The sequence below is a fragment of the Rhincodon typus genome, chromosome 5 (genome assembly GCF_021869965.1).
Source record: "Rhincodon typus isolate 14 chromosome 5, sRhiTyp1.1, whole genome shotgun sequence".
Taxonomy (NCBI): domain Eukaryota; kingdom Metazoa; phylum Chordata; class Chondrichthyes; order Orectolobiformes; family Rhincodontidae; genus Rhincodon; species Rhincodon typus.
In genome coordinates, this window is record NC_063336.1 from 105,492,995 (window position 1) to 105,508,842 (window position 15,848).

At 40.6% G+C, this 15,848-nt stretch overlaps 1 protein-coding gene across 2 annotated transcripts in view; it reads right to left on the reverse strand.

The window, feature by feature from the left end:
• rock2a (rho-associated, coiled-coil containing protein kinase 2a) overlaps nucleotides 1–15,848 on the reverse strand; it is a 218,753-nt gene that overhangs the window by 112,392 nt on the left and 90,513 nt on the right. The window lies entirely within an intron of this gene.

Sequence of the window (15,848 nt, forward strand, 5' to 3'; positions counted from 1 at the left end):
CTGCTATCTCTGTAGTCAGTTTTTTGTGGTATAGGTTAAGTATCCTTTATCCGCATAACCGAAAACTGAAAAGACATAAAAACCAAAAGGTCTTTTTAAAGCGGACTCAAATAGACCTGTAGACACACTGAAGTTGAGCTATTTGAAAATAAACATCATAGAATCCCAGTACAGAAGGAGGCCATTTGGCAATGACCCTTTGAAGAATGTCCCAGCCAGACCCAGTACCCTACCCTATCCCTGTAACCCCACATTTACCATGGTTAATCAACCCAACTTGCATGTCCCTGGATACTATGGGGCAATTTAGCATGGTCGGTCCACGTAACCTGCACATCCTTGGACTGTGGGACGAAACCAGAAAACTCAGTGCAAACCATGGAGACACTGGAAGAAAGTGTTAACTCCACACAGTCAGTCACCCAAGCGAACCTGGGTCCTTGGTACTGTGAAGCAGTGCTAACTACTGAACCACCGCCCTTATCTCTTGGCCAGGATGGACCTAAAAACAATTCGATTATGGACGTTGAAGATTGTTTTAAACAGGTCTTCATTAGATTACATTACAGGTGATAAGGGCTTGATATTTCTGTACACTATTTTCAACAGTAACTGGCTGGTAGAGCTTCTTGTTTTATTTAGTCCAGTTAGTGGGATGCCTGCTAAGAATCAGTGGAGTTGAAGGGAAACCTGTTAAGAACAAGCTGCTTAGCTGATGTCTTTCAATTTTAAAAAGAAAATCCCCAACCTCTGTTCAGGATGACCTGTTTGTTCTTTTGGGAAAACCGTTGATGTATTTCCTGAGCACCCTGCCTCTGCACGACTTCAAAGAATGGTGAATGAGTAGTGATTTGTCCACACCTGGCAAGACAAGAGAAAGTAGTCTCTGGAATAGTCATGCCTCATGTTTTTGCCTTCAAAAATAATCTATGGGCCAGAGTGCTTTTCTTTCAGATACCATTCTCTGTAGATAAATCTTTTTTCTCTTTTCCTGAAAAGTGTGTGAATGTGTATTTGCTGGGGATACTTAAGAGATGGCTATTTATGCTTCTGTAACTGTGTATGTTAATCCAATATTGTAATTTATTGAATAAGTTTTGTTTTGATTCTAAATTCTTAGTTGTCTTTACTAAGAAACCTGCTTAATAGATCTTTGTATTTAAAACCTGATATGGAAAGGGTATTTATTTGGTCATCTTGATAACTGGAAAAAGTGTTTTTGAAAAGTTTTTTATGTTACAATTAATGGAATACTGGGAATAGAGCGGCAGCGCACTTCTCCAGCCTAAGTCATCACAGTACTAAGCTGGCAAACCAACTCCTATTTTAGCAGGTGGATGTGAGTACACTTTAGCACTTCAGATTAACTCATCACAAAAAGAGCAAACATTGGTAAAACAACATAGGTTGAGGATTTGATCATAATATCATTGCATTGTCATTTGTGCTGCTAACATGACATGACAAAACAAATTAGCAAAAGAAAGAACATCTGTTTAAATATCTTGATTTCCTGTGAATGTTCAGAAATGCTTTCCCAGCCAATTCCACATCCACAAACATTTACTCCTTCCACCACTGGCATGCAGTGACATCAGTGTGTACTATCTTTAAGTTGCACTGCAGAAATTCACTGCTGATAGGCAGCAACTTCCAAACCCATGACCACTGCCATTTAAAAGAATGAAGGCAACAGATACATGGGACCACAAATTCATGACCTTTTTGGCAAAAGTGAGTACAGATGCAATTTCTAAGAAGGACCTTTAATTGTCTTGATTGTTGCCAAGATGGCATCTTTATTTTCATGGAAACCAATAGGTTTGAGTTTCAAATAGTTTTAGAGGGCTTTTGTGGCACAGTGGTACTGTCCCTACTTGTGGACTAGAATGCTTGGGTTCTAAGCCCCACCTGCTCCACAGATGTATCATAATGTCTGAATGGGTTGATTAAATATATCTTAAATAGTTTTGGTTGCAACCAGAACTATGTTGTAGCTTCTTTTAATTTATAAGGTGTGGTGTTGATATACTTTGCAGTGTATATTGCCGTCATAACCTATCACTACTTAGTCCCAACTCAGAAATCTGAACTGTCCCTTTTTAGTTTTAATAGATCTTTTACAGTTGACTGAAGCCCATAGTTGTTTCTTAATGTGGAGCCTCCATTATGTTCCAAAACAAAATTTTGCTTTCATTCCAGGAGAATCTAATGTCATTAGAATATACTTTAATTCCTTCTAAATGGTGCACAAGCCAGTGAAGTAATCTAGCCTGTAAAGCAATCACAAGGCCACTGGTGAAGCAAAATATCGCAATTGTCATGCCATTTGTTTGTGGGGATTACTTATATTTTTTTGAAGCAAATGCCCAAACATGCTCAAGCAATTTAACTTGACTTTCAAGAGAAAACACGTGGACCATTTTTGTCAGTTTTGGCGAAAGGGACTGTGGCTGTAGCAATAAATCTTGGGATTTAAAAAGTTTTGTCATTATGTGCCCATAACTCGTTTTAGATTCTTCAATTGATAAAAAGTAAGATTTCAAAAGTTGCAGAGCATTGTTGTTGATGTGGACTTGAAATAATTAAAGTTTGGACATTTTTTTTTCTTAAATTTGCGCAAGCTGCAAAAAACAATAAGTGGCACAAGCTGAAAGCATTTCAAAAATGTCTGCTCCAGTTTCCTTGTAATTTATCAGCATAACATCAAAATGAGACACCAGCTGCATAACCTCAACTTCAGGGAGGCAGAGTTATTTTGAAAGCTTGTGTATGACAAGGTTCTGAGAATAGTAACTTTATGGATCACTAGCAGAATTTTTAGCATACCGACCTAAATTAAGAGTCAGCAGGCTTGATTGAAGAAAGTTGTCAAAAGGTATTGAGAAAAGGATTGAATTCAAGTTCAACTTAGGAGAAGATTAAACATGGACATTTGAAAGTCTTAAGCCATTCAAAATTGATGCATTTATCTTGATTTATAACGTACATATTGGGTCGCACGTAATTGTTATTTCCACAGTAGTAAAGAATGTTTTAGGCAAGAATATTCATGTCGCTTTTTAGTTATTGTGTAAATATTCATTTGGTGCCATTTTGAGGAAAGGTAATATGGTTGTAAAAGAAAGTAATTGTATACAATTGCCAAAAAAATCCTCCTTTTTGTTTTTTTTTCTCTCCATCATTCCCCATCTCTTTCCCAGGATGTACCTCATAAACGTGACTGTAGTTCATTTGTTGATCTCAGTTGAACATCCTCAGTTGGTTTAACTAAAAATGACAAAAACCAGAATTGGGCTCACAATGTGCAGAATGATGCACAAAGTTAAAAAGTTGTCAATAAGTGAAAAACTTATTTTTCAACTACTTTTTGATCTTTGATTCCATGCATTATTTGGTGGAAATCTAATTCTGGATCTGTGCTGTTTTTGTTTGGCATTACATGCCGTTGCAGTGTTGCTAATGGCTGAACAATCTTAATACCTGCAATAATTTCAAAAGTCAAAACAATTGTGATTTGACACAAGTATGACTCTAAAATGGCAAGACTAAAAGCTACTAATGAGAAAGAGAATAACGGACCTGCAAGGATTCCATTCCATTCTCCCAGTTTCTCTGTCCTGATGATACCTTCTACCGGGCTGCCTTCAGTGTGTCCTCCTTTTTCCTCAATCAAGAATTCCCTGAACGTAGTTGATAGGGCCTTCAACCATGTTCAGCCCATCTCCTCCACTTCTACTTTCACTGTTTCCCTTCCCTTGAAGAACAACAATGAGGTTTCTTTTGCCCTCATTTTCCACCCCACCAGCCTCCACATTCAAAGGACCATTCTCCCCTATTTCTGTCATCTCCAGCAGCACATCACCACCAAACACATCATCTACTCCCCTGCATTCTCAGCCTTCCACAAGGATCTTTTCCTCCCTATGATAGTGGTCCTCTTCTCTGTCACTCCTAATACCTCCGCGAAAACAAAAGGCACCTTCCCATGCAGTCATAGAAGGTATAACACTTGCCTGTTCACTCTCTCTTCCTCCTCGCCATCCGAGGCACCAAACACACCTTCCAGGTGAAGCATTGTTTTACTTGTACTTCTTCCAATCGAGTAGTTGTCGCTCTCAATTCTGTCTCCTTTACATTGGTGAGATCAAATGTAAACTGGATGACCTATTTTCAGATCACTTCAGCTCTGTCTGGGGTAAGAATGATTCTGATCAGTTGCTTGCCAGTTGAATAAACTACCTTGATCCCATGGTAAAATTTCCATCCTGGCCCTGCCAGTGATCCAACAAAGCTCAACACAAGCTGGAGGCACAACACCTCATTTTCCAGTTAGGTATTTTACAGCTGTCCGGTCTAAACATTTGAGTTAAGCAACTTCAGAGTATGATCTCTGTCCTCCACTGTTCTTTTATTCCCCCAATCTCCCCGTCCATATCTTGTTTGTGTCTTGTTGACTTTGTTTTCAGCAGAGCTGATCCATTTTCTCTTTTTCACACCTTCGTTTCCATCCATTTTACATTTCTAATTCTCCTTTACCACCACTGTCATTCCCTGTGTCATTAGCTCTGGGCACCTTCTCAATCTGTTCTACTTGCTAAGCTGGAGGTAATTGATGCTATCTCAGTATTGTTGTTCTTATTGGTCTTAATTCATAGCGGAGGGAGATGCTGTTGAGGTAACTTCAAATTACATCTTGGAGGTTACAGTGCGGAGGGATTGGACCTATGTTGGCCACTGCTGTGTTCTTTGTGGTGCTAAACAAATTGATTGTTAACTATTAAGTTGAATGGTGAGTGTCGCAACAAGTGTATAATTTTAGTCTTGTAAATGGTGGGAATTCTTTGAAGGATCTGAAGGTGAGCCACATGTTGCACAGTACCTAGTTGTTGTAAACGTGTTGTTGGTATGGCTTATTCCATTCAGCCATTGGTCAGTTGTCTAAAGTTTTAGAGTAGATTTGTAGCTCGGGTTGTGGATGTTGTGGTTGGTTGGCTCACTGAGCTGGTTCGTTGTTTTTCGCAGATGTTTCATTATCCTGCTGGGTAACATCATCGGTGCAGCCTCTGATGAAGTGCTATTGTGTTTTCCTGCCTGTTATTTGAACTCTGGAGTCCATTGAGCTGGATTACCTCACTTCTGGTGTTCCTTCACAGTGGAGTGTATGTGGGGGTGAGCTCTGTGTTTGTTGATGGCTTTCTTTGTGGAGTACCAGGCTTCTAGAAATTTCCATGCTTGTCTGTGCTTTGCTTGTCCCAGGATCTTGGTGTTGTCCCAGTCGAATTGGTGGTTCTCCTTATCCATGTGGATAGAGATGAGTGAGTATTAGTCATGTCTTTTTGTAGCCAATTGATGTTCGTATACTCTTGTTAATTTCCTTCCTGTTTATGCGGTGAGTCCAGTTGAGTTTCTGGTCAATGATTACCCCCAGGATTTTGATACTGGGCTATTAGGTGATGGTAACACTATTGAATGTCAAGAGGTGGTGGGGAGAGATTCAAGTTGAATAAGCAGGCAGCAAGTCACGTGATAGTTTAACCCTTGATTTCATTTTATTGTTCTGTAATAGATGTAAGCAGAGTGAGTTTTAGCTCTCCATTTTTGGCCTTGTTATCTCCTTTGGGTAGATGGCTTGCATTTGCTTCAGAATAACACCAACTGCATGAGTTTGATTCCCATTTAGTTGAGGCAGATTTGAAATCTGCCTACTGAGAGGACCACTAGCAAAAACAATCAAGAAAATGGCTAGAGATAGTAGGAACTGCGGATGCTGGAGAATCTGAGATAACAAGGTGTAGAGCTGGATGAATACAGCAGGCCAAGCAGCATCATAGGAGCAGGAAAGCTGATGTTTCGGGCCTAGACCCTTCATCAGAAATGGGGGAGGGGAAGGGGGTTCTGAAATAAATAGGGAGAGGGGGGAGGCGGATAGAAGATGGATAGAGGAGACAGACAGATCAAAGAGGCGGGGATGGAGCCAGTAAAGGTGAGTGTAGGTGGGGAGGTAGGGAGGAGATAGAAAATGGCTAAGGCTGAAACATCAGCCTGAGCCTTAGACGTGCCTTCAGGGTGAGGACCCAAACCATACACTACACATGGCATTACAGGAGTTTTTTAAAAAAAATTCTAGTTATTTACTTAATTATTCAATCACTAAGGTTTGTAAAAAAAAAACAGCTGCAGTGAAGGGATGGAAATAATTGTGGGAATGAAACCGAAGTTGCAAATGCCATGTAATATTATCATTATGGTTTCTTGCTTGAATTGGAAAGAGGAAAGTGAGAGAAACATTGCTGCATACTTTCCAAAAGCACTTTGTAAAACAAATGTTGTCAAAATATTAGAATGAGCCCAGGAGTAAGTTCAAGGCTTATAATGTCGTATGCTAAAGCGGTTTAGCAAACTTCACTGTTAATCCCCAAAACAATAAGTATAATTTTGGGATTTATAAATCCCTTGTAAAAGCTTGTTAGTATGCAGTTTAAGAGCATAGAATACTACAGGACAGGAACAGGCCCTTCAGCCTATGATGTCAGTGCTTACCATGATGCCATTCTACCTGCCCGTCTGCCTACACATGGTACTTATCCGTCAATTTCCTGCCTGTTCAGGTATCTGTCTAAACATCTCTTAGATGTTGCTATTGTACTTTATCTGCTTCTACCAGCTCACCTGGCAGCATGTTCCAGGCACTGATCACTCACTGTGTTTAAAAAAAAACTTGCCTCGCATATCTCCTTTAAACTATCCCCCATGCATCTTAAAACCTATGCCCCCCAGTGTTTGACTGAGGAAGTAGACTGACTATCCACCCTATCCATGCCTCTCATAATTTTATAATGTTCTGTTAGGTCACCCCTCAGTCTCCAATGCTCTAGAGCAAATAATGCTAGTTCGTCTAACCTGTCCTAATTGCTAATATACTCCAATCCAGGCAACATCCTGGTAAACCTCTTCTGCTCCAAAACTTCCATATCCATCCCTATAGTGTTGTGAGCAGAATTGCACATAACAGGCCAAATATGGTTTCACTGAGGTTTGATACAGCTGCAAAATGACTTGCCAACTTTTATACTCAGTACCGTGACCAATGAAGGCAAGCATGCCATACGCCTTCTTAATCACTTTATCCACGTGTGTTGCTGTTTTTTTAGGAAGCTATAGACTTGCACCCAAGATCCCTCTCTATATCAATACTCCTAGGGCCCTGCCATTTACTTACATTTTTTATTCTTACATTTGACCTCCCAAAATGCATCACCTCACACTTGTCCGGATTAAACACCATCTGCCATTTCTTCACCCAGCGTTCCTACTGATCTATATCCTGCTGTATCCTTTGACAACCTTCCTCATTTTACACGCTCCACCAATTTTTGTGTCACCTGCATTCTTACTAATCAGACCACCCAGATTTTCATCTAAATAATTTACATCTATATTACAAAGAACAGAGGTCTCAACACTGTTCCTTGCAGAACACCACTGGTCACTGACCTAGAGTCAGAAAAAGCACCCCTCCATAAGTACCCCCTGTCTTTTATTGCCAAGCCAATTTTGTATCCAATTTACTAACTCATGGTGGATTGTGAGCCTGGGGAATTTTCTCCCACAGAAGGCAGTTGAGGCCGAAGTGTTGCAGCCAACAGGAGGTGGAAAAGAATAGGAGCCGTTCTACCACTCCTCACCTGCAACAGGAATATCAGTATGTAAGTGTGATTATGTCAGCCATTTCTTATTTTGTCTTTGGGACAGCTGTCATAAGAATTGACTCTGAGAAATGCCCAGATGTTAATGAGGATTTTACAAGGTTGGTTTGTGAGCCCTTTATGGCTAATTTGATTGCCAGGTGACACATGAGTCGTGTGTCTGGCTTTCTTCATCTGGTAGTTTGGGACAGCTGAGTGACCCACTAGACAGTTGCACAATATGGTAAAGAGTCAAACTGTGTGAGCTTGGGATTGGGCCAGACCAGGTGGTGATGGCAGGTTTTCTTTCCCAAAGCAGCAGTGGGGGTGTTATGATGATCTGCTAGGTCATAGTCACAAATGCTCTATTGGTGTTGGATTTCAACAAGTGTCTCCCTTCGGACTCTTGGTTTGGTCCAGAGCATAAACAATACAGTAACACTCTTGTTATCCATTGCACTTGAAATGGTAATATCCAGGACTTTGCCTGTCTCTTGAATAGCAATATTCTATTACTATCATCTTTCCAGGAAGACATTAGATTTTATCTGTATCCACATTTGTTTGTCATGGGGACCAGATTTGCACATTAATATGCCAACATTTTCATGCACAAGTTCGAGCAAGATTTCTTTGCTGCACAGGACCTTCGACCAACGCTATACGTCAGACATGTTGATGACATTAACTTCCTTTGGACTCATGCTGAGGAATCACAGAAACGACTGCACAACGATATCAACAAGTTTCATCCCACCATCAAACTTACCATGGACTACTCTTTGGAATCAGTCTCATTCTTGGACATGCATTTCCATCAAGTATGGGCACCTCAGTACCTCAATCTACCGCAAGCCCACAGATAACCTCACGATGTTGCACTTCTCTAGTTTCCACCCTAAATGTGTTAAAGTCATCCCCTACAGACAAGCCCTGCGCATGCACAGGATCTGCTCAGATGAAGAGGGAAGCGACCAGCACCTAAAGATGCTAAAAGATGCCATCATAAGAACAGGATGGGATGCTCAACTGACTCGCCAGTTGAAAAACGCAGTGAAAAACGGCAACAACCTCCTCAGAAGATGGACGCAGGACACAACCAATAGAGTATCCTTCGTCGTCCAGTACTTCCCTGGAGTGAGAAACTACGCCATGTTTGTTGCAGCCTTCAACATATCATCAATGATGACTAACATCTCACCAAGGTTATCCCTATGCCTCTACTTCTCACCTTCAAACAACTGCCAAACCTCAACCAGACTATCGTTCGCAGAAAACTACCCAGCCTTCAGAACAACAGCGACCACGTAACCACACAATTCTGCCACGGCAACATCTGCAAGACATGCCAGATCATTGACATGGATACTACCATCACATATGGGAATGCCACCTTCCACATACACAGCAGGTGCTCGTGTGATGTGGCCAAAGTTGCCTACCTCGTATGCTGTAGGCAAGGATGCCCCGAGGCATGGTACATTGGCGAGGCTATGCAGATGCTATGACAATGAATGAATGGTCACCGTACACCAATTGCCAGGCAGAGATATTCTCTCCCAGTCAAGAACATTCAGCCTCTGATTTTCAGCTAAGCGTCCTCCAAGTCGGCCTTCGAGAGCTACGATGGCGTAGAATTGTCAAGCAGAAATTGATAGCCAAGTTCTGTACCCATGAAGACGGTCTCACTGTGATCTTGGGTTCGCGTTGCGCTATATGTAACCCCATCATACTGTTCTGTATTTGTAAAATCTTCCTTACTGTTCCGTTTTGACACCATTACCTTGATAACTTTTGCTCTCTCTACCTTAAATAGCTGTACAGTTTTGGATTAGTTGTTACTTTGCTTAGACCTTCAGCCTGTGACTCTTATGCCTATCATGTTATTCCAGCCATTTCATTTGGCTCCAGCACCACCATCTTTTTATTTCTAATCTTTTGTAATTATTTCTCTGCCTTATTTAATCGGATCATAGGTCATCCTTTCACTTACTATTCAACTGTTGACACTCTACTCATGCCATCTGACCCTTTTGACCACCCGCAGAGATTTATTATTCAGCCTGTCAACAATCCACTCGCATCATTTGTACAATCTTTTGATCTCTCTGCTTGAACCTTCTGTGCCTGTGTGCTAGCCTTCACTTCACCTGATGAAGAAGCAGTGCTCCAAAAGAATGTGATTTCAAATAAACCTGTTGGACTACAGCCCAGTGTCATGTGACTTCTGACCTTGTCCATCCAGTCCAACACCAGCACCTCCACATTACACCTTCTCCTTAGGGATGGCCACTGCACTCACTTCTGACCCCCCTCAACTCTCCCAAGTTCTAGTATGCTGCTGGTGTTTTCCACTGCGAAGAATGATGCAAAGAACCTGCTCAGTTCCTCGGTCAATTTGTTTTCCCCATTCCTATTTTTCCATAGCCCTTTTCCAGCATCCCAATGTCCACTTTTTTGCCTCTCGACTTTTTATATCTGAAAAGACTCTTGTGATTTTTTTTTATTACTAGCTAGCTTACTCTCATATTTCATGTTGGCTCCCCCACCCCCTGCCCTTACTGCTTTTTTGGTTATCTACTGCTGGATTTTAAAGGCTTCCCACTGATCTTCACTAAATTGTATGCTCTATCTTTTACTTTAATGCTGTCCTTTTACTTCTGTTGTCAGCCATGGGTTGTCTTGTTCTCACCTTAGTATGTTTCCTCTTCCCTGGGATGAATTTCTGTTCTGCTTCCTGAATTACCCCCAGAAACTTCTGCTCCCTGTTAGGCTAACCTTCAATCCACTCTAGTCTGTTCGGACCTCATGTCTTTGAAGTTACTGTTAGTGAATTGTAGTACCATTGCACCTGATTCCACTTTTCTCTCCTGAACTGTAGGATGAATTCATCACGTTATGGTCACTGACCCCTTTCTTCACCTTGTGCTCCCCAGTCAAATCTGCCTCATTACACAACACTAAATCCAGAATCGCCCATTTCCTAGTGGGCTCTGCCGCAAGCTGCTCTAAGAAAAAAAAACTTGTGTTAATATTGAGTATCATTCTGGGGTCCAGTTATTATATTCTTTTTGAGAATAGGATCACACTGGGTTTTTACAGCATGTAAAGAGGCCCTTCAACTTATCGTGTCCACATTAGTCATCAAATATTCTCATCTCATTTTCGTTACTTCACTGAAATCGTCTTTAAACTGTTGTCTTTTACCATTAGTGCTATTCAAGCTTTTTTGGTCAGGTGCTCAGTTTCATTTATCATTGGTTGCCCTACCTTGTCCAGATCCACTTAAAATTCTGAGAGTAAGAATTCCATTATGTAAAGTGTTTTTTTGTTAAATTTCAGTTGTTTAGGTATGAGTGCTTTTGCTTTCCTCAGTACAAAATTTGAATTTTGGTTAGAAAATATTTCTAGCAAACTTAATTTTAAATCATATTTGTAATTTATAGTTAGATTATGGAATTCACTATTGCTTTAGGTTGTATATGGTGTAGACTGAAAATTGCTTTTGGGAAATTTGTATTTGTGTAATTTGAGGATAGAAAAGGCACTGCAATAAAAATAAAGTCCAGAGATGCTAGCAGATATCTGACTTGATATTTGAGAATTGAATCTGATCTTCAAAATCATGGTTTATGTCACAGTTGGGGAATCTGGGGCCATTTTATCTCTAGTAAATACAACCCACCTGAGCTATCTTAACATGTGTTTTGAGCAAAAATTGCCTGATGGTTAATAGTTTTCCAGATGAGGAAAATTGAGTTTGCCAGCCAGAAGTGATTTAAGTGTGGACAAAGGCAAAATGTTTCTGCATGAAACCTGAAACAATAACGGAAAACATTGGAAGCATTCAACAAGTCAGCCAGCACCAATGAAAAAGATAAATTTTGACAGTTTGGCTGTTAGTGTAACTGTTGTTCCCACCCACCCACCACCCCCCCTCCCGTCTCCCCTATGCTACCTGATATCCCGAATGCTTCTAATGTTTACTGTTGAAATGTGGGATGGGGTGACCAATCTCAATTGATGAGTAATTTGTTAGCTATCTTTGGCCATTTAGGAAGGCACTTGTGGTGTTATACTTTCGATCTTTGTGGAAAGCAGTAGAGAGGTTACAGGATCGGTCAACAAGGGATGCGTGTTTGTATTTTTAGGTTCAATGAAGAATCTACCACCACAAAAGAGTTCAACTGATTTGTATCTAGTGCTTGGACCAAAATTTACTTCATTCTGTAGTATGTAAGACTTCCAGGTTTCAGGCCAAGCCACATGTGATATGGTTTTTTTGGAGATTAAAGGAAGTATATTCACAGTTTTTAGCAGGGTGTACTTCTCTGTTGGAAGTGGCAGGAGTATTAGTATTGCAGCAAGGCACTAATTATTTAACTTTTCTGAAGAATAGCTACTAGGCTGATTTAGAAAAAAAAAATCCCCTTCTCTTTACTCAACCCAAATATTTTCTAATCTTATTTAAGGAGTCACTGTCCTTCTCTATCCTTGAGAATGTAAAGGGTATTTACCTTTGTGTTTCATAAATTTGTGCATGGGATGTGGACATTGATGGCTGGGCCAGTATTTATTGCTGATTCCTAATTGCCTGAGGCCAATCCAGAGAGCAGTAAAGAGTCAGCCACGTGCTGTGGCTCTGGAGACACATATAGGCCAGACTTGGTAAGGGCGACAGGTTTCCTTTTGTTCAGATGAATTAGATGGGTTTTCAACACCAATTGACCATAGTTACATTGTCTCATCGGACCAGTGTTTTGTTCTAGATCTTTGTCTGTTGAAACAAAATCTGCTATCTGTCAAGACGGGATTTGGAGGCATGACCCCAGATCATTTGCCTGCATCCCTGGATTACTCGTGACATTACCACTATGCCACATTTTGCAGCACGAGCAATAGTCAGTAATGTTAGTTGCTGTATTTTCTAGTAATGGCAAGTTGTGATAAAGAATGTAAATAGATATCTCCTCAGAATGTTACAAATGAAAATTACAATACTAAACCTAGACCTAGGTAGAAACTTTTAACATAGTGTGCCATTGGGCAATATCAACCAATGAATTGAAGGTGGGGCTGGACGTGTGGCAAAGAATATTTGTTTAGTCCATTTCAAAGACTTTACAGACTGCAAACAGAATTCATGATCAAAGCCATTGCAGTGTCTCTGAATGAAAGCAGTTATCCCTCCAGCAAAATCAGCAACAGTGGAGGATGGTCAACATGTCATAGAACAAAAAATGTAACATCAATTTCAGTCGCTGAGAGCAGGGAGGACTTCAGTTACTATTGCTGGCAGATTTCTCCCATTATCGTTGTTCTAGTCAGGGGTAGTGGTGTCACTATATGTTGCCAACCCTTAACATTGATCTGTCCCTGCTTAGTTACTATCAGGTTGATGGACTTTTGCAGTCTCTATATCCTGTTCAATGCTGAGTTGAACTCTGACCCCATATACCCTCCATTATGAAAGCTGTCTGTTTTTGCCTCCCATGGACATTTTCACTTTGTTTTCAGCCGGTCTGTTATTGAAACTGTCATCTGTGCGTTGTGGCCTTCAGACTCCAATGTTCCAGTGTAATTCTGGCTGGCCTCCCATCCTCAAAGATTTTTCTGAAGAAGGGTCCCGACCCGAAACGTTAGCTTTCCTGTTCCTCTGATGCTGCCTGGCCTGCTGTGTTCCTCCAGCTCCACACTGTGTTACCTCCCATCCTGTAACGTCAGGTTTATCCAAAAATCTGTCTGTTATTTATTTTTGTACCAGGAGCTCTTCATCAATTAGTTCTATCTTTGCTTATCCATTTTATTTTCCTGTTCTCTGGCAACTTAACATTTGAAATTCTCATCTTTGTATTTGATTTGCTTTGTGATCTTGCCCTTCTCTACCTCTGACTCCTTCCAGATTTACATCACCCTTATCTGAGACACATTTTGTCAGAACCCAACTTGCTCTACATTTCCCTTTATGCTGCATGCTTTGAAACTCCACAAACTGCTCTGCCTTTTTTTAGAACCTTTTTAAAAATGTTTTGTTTTTTGTCATATGTTCTGTGCTATTGCTGATGGAAAAATCTGCAAGGTTTTCTTCTTTTGTATTGCTTGCTCAGGCTTATCATCCATTTTAAAAGCAAAGCATTATGAATGTTGGAAATCTGCAGCAAGCCCAGAAACTGCTTGAAAATCTGACAGGTCTGGTAGCGTCTTTGGAGACAGATAACAGCCTGATGTAGTCATGCTGTCCGAATTGTACCTTAGACAATGTCCCAGACCCCACCCTCACCATCCTTAGATGTATACTGTTTCGTTGACATGTCAGACCAACAGGTTGTGGGACAGTGATATACATTTGAAAAAGAGTTTCCCTAAGATTTCACAACATTGACTCTGGATCCCATGACATCTCATGGCATTAGCTCAAGCATGGGCAAGGAAATCATCTAATTGGCTGATGAATCAGTGTCCTTCATGTTGAGCACGACTTGGAGGAAGCACTGAGGATAGCAAGGGCACAGAATGTGTGCTTGGCAGGGGACTTTAACGTCTATCACTGAGAGGCTTGGCAGCACCACTACAGACTGAACTAGGCAGATATGAAAGGACTTTCTAGTTAGAGTGGGTCAATAGCAAGTGGTGCAGGAACCAACAAGAGAGAAAATCTATTTTGCATTGTCCTAACCAATCTACCTTTGGCAGTTTGTCCACTACCATATTAGCATGAGGGATCACCACACAGTGTTTATGGAACTAAGCTTCACCTTCCTGTTGAAGATAATTTCTCTTATGGTACGTGACACCACCAATGGGCTAATTGGGATTGACTTTGAACAGTTTTAGCAACTCAAAACTGAATATTGATGAGGTGCTGTGGAAGATCAGTAATCTCAGAATTTAATTAAATCACAATCTGAAACTCATGGCCCTGCATTTCCATTCTTCTCCATTGCCATCAAACTGAAAATAATCTTAGTTTAATCAGAGTTGAAAAGGGAATTCAACAGTGGCAATGCCAATAACTGTCGAGGAGAGATGGTTGTTGCCTAGTATTTTTGTGACACAAGTGCTATTTTCCATTAATCAGCTAAAACCTGAAAAGTTGTCCAGCTCTTATTGCATGTGGGTGTAGGCTTCTTCATTGTTTTAAGATGTATGAATGAGACCAAATTAGTTATGCTTTAAATGTGGCTGTACAAGAACCAAATGTTTCCCTGTAGGTCACGCAACAGTCCGTCCTTTAAGTTCCCATATGTGCATGGCTGCACCAGAACACTGAGAGGTGCAGACCCTTCAAAAAAATTGAGGGTATGTTGGATTGAACACTGAGCCATCATTAAAGAGCATCGCCAAATCTGATATTGTGATTAATGCTTAATCAATAGTGAAGCAGCTGTGGATGGTTGGGCCTTGAAAGCAGCCCTGAGAAACTCCTCCTGTGTTGTCATGAAACTGGGATGGTTAGTCTTCAGCAACCTCAATGTCATCTTTTGTTTAGCTATGACTCCAACAGTGAAGCAATTGCCCGGTTTCTACTGACTCCAGTAGCAAAGGCTTCTGGATGCTGAAGTTAGTCAAATGTCACCTTGATGTCAATGGTAGGCACTTTCACCTCAGGAATTCTTTGTCATTGTTTGGACCAAAATTATAAAGTGGTCTGCAACTGAATGGTGCTGGCATAACCTAAGCTGAAGATTGGTGAGCAACTTTTTTAAAAAAATCTTTCATAAGATCTGGGTATTACTGGCAAGATCAGGATTATGTTGTCCATTCTTAATTGCCCTAGAACTGAGCGTCTAGCTAGATCATTTTTGAAGGTAGTTGAGAATCAATGACATTGTGATTCAATGTCATTGATTCACAGGCGGACCAGGACAGCTAAGGATGTCAGTTTTCAGTTTCTTCTCATTAAGGAAATACCCCCAAATATTTTTCATCAGATCCAAAGTGGATAACATCACACTTGTCCAGATTGAACCCTGTTTTCTATTTTTTTTTACTTATTCACATAAGTCATTTTGCCTGTTTGTAATTTTCTGCTCCTCTGTACCCTACTTATGATCCCACCTTACTTAATACCCTCTGCACACTTGAATATACTGCTGTCTTCCTAAATCCAAATTATTATTAAGTGAAAGTTTGCAGTGCTAAAACACATCCTTGGGGAGC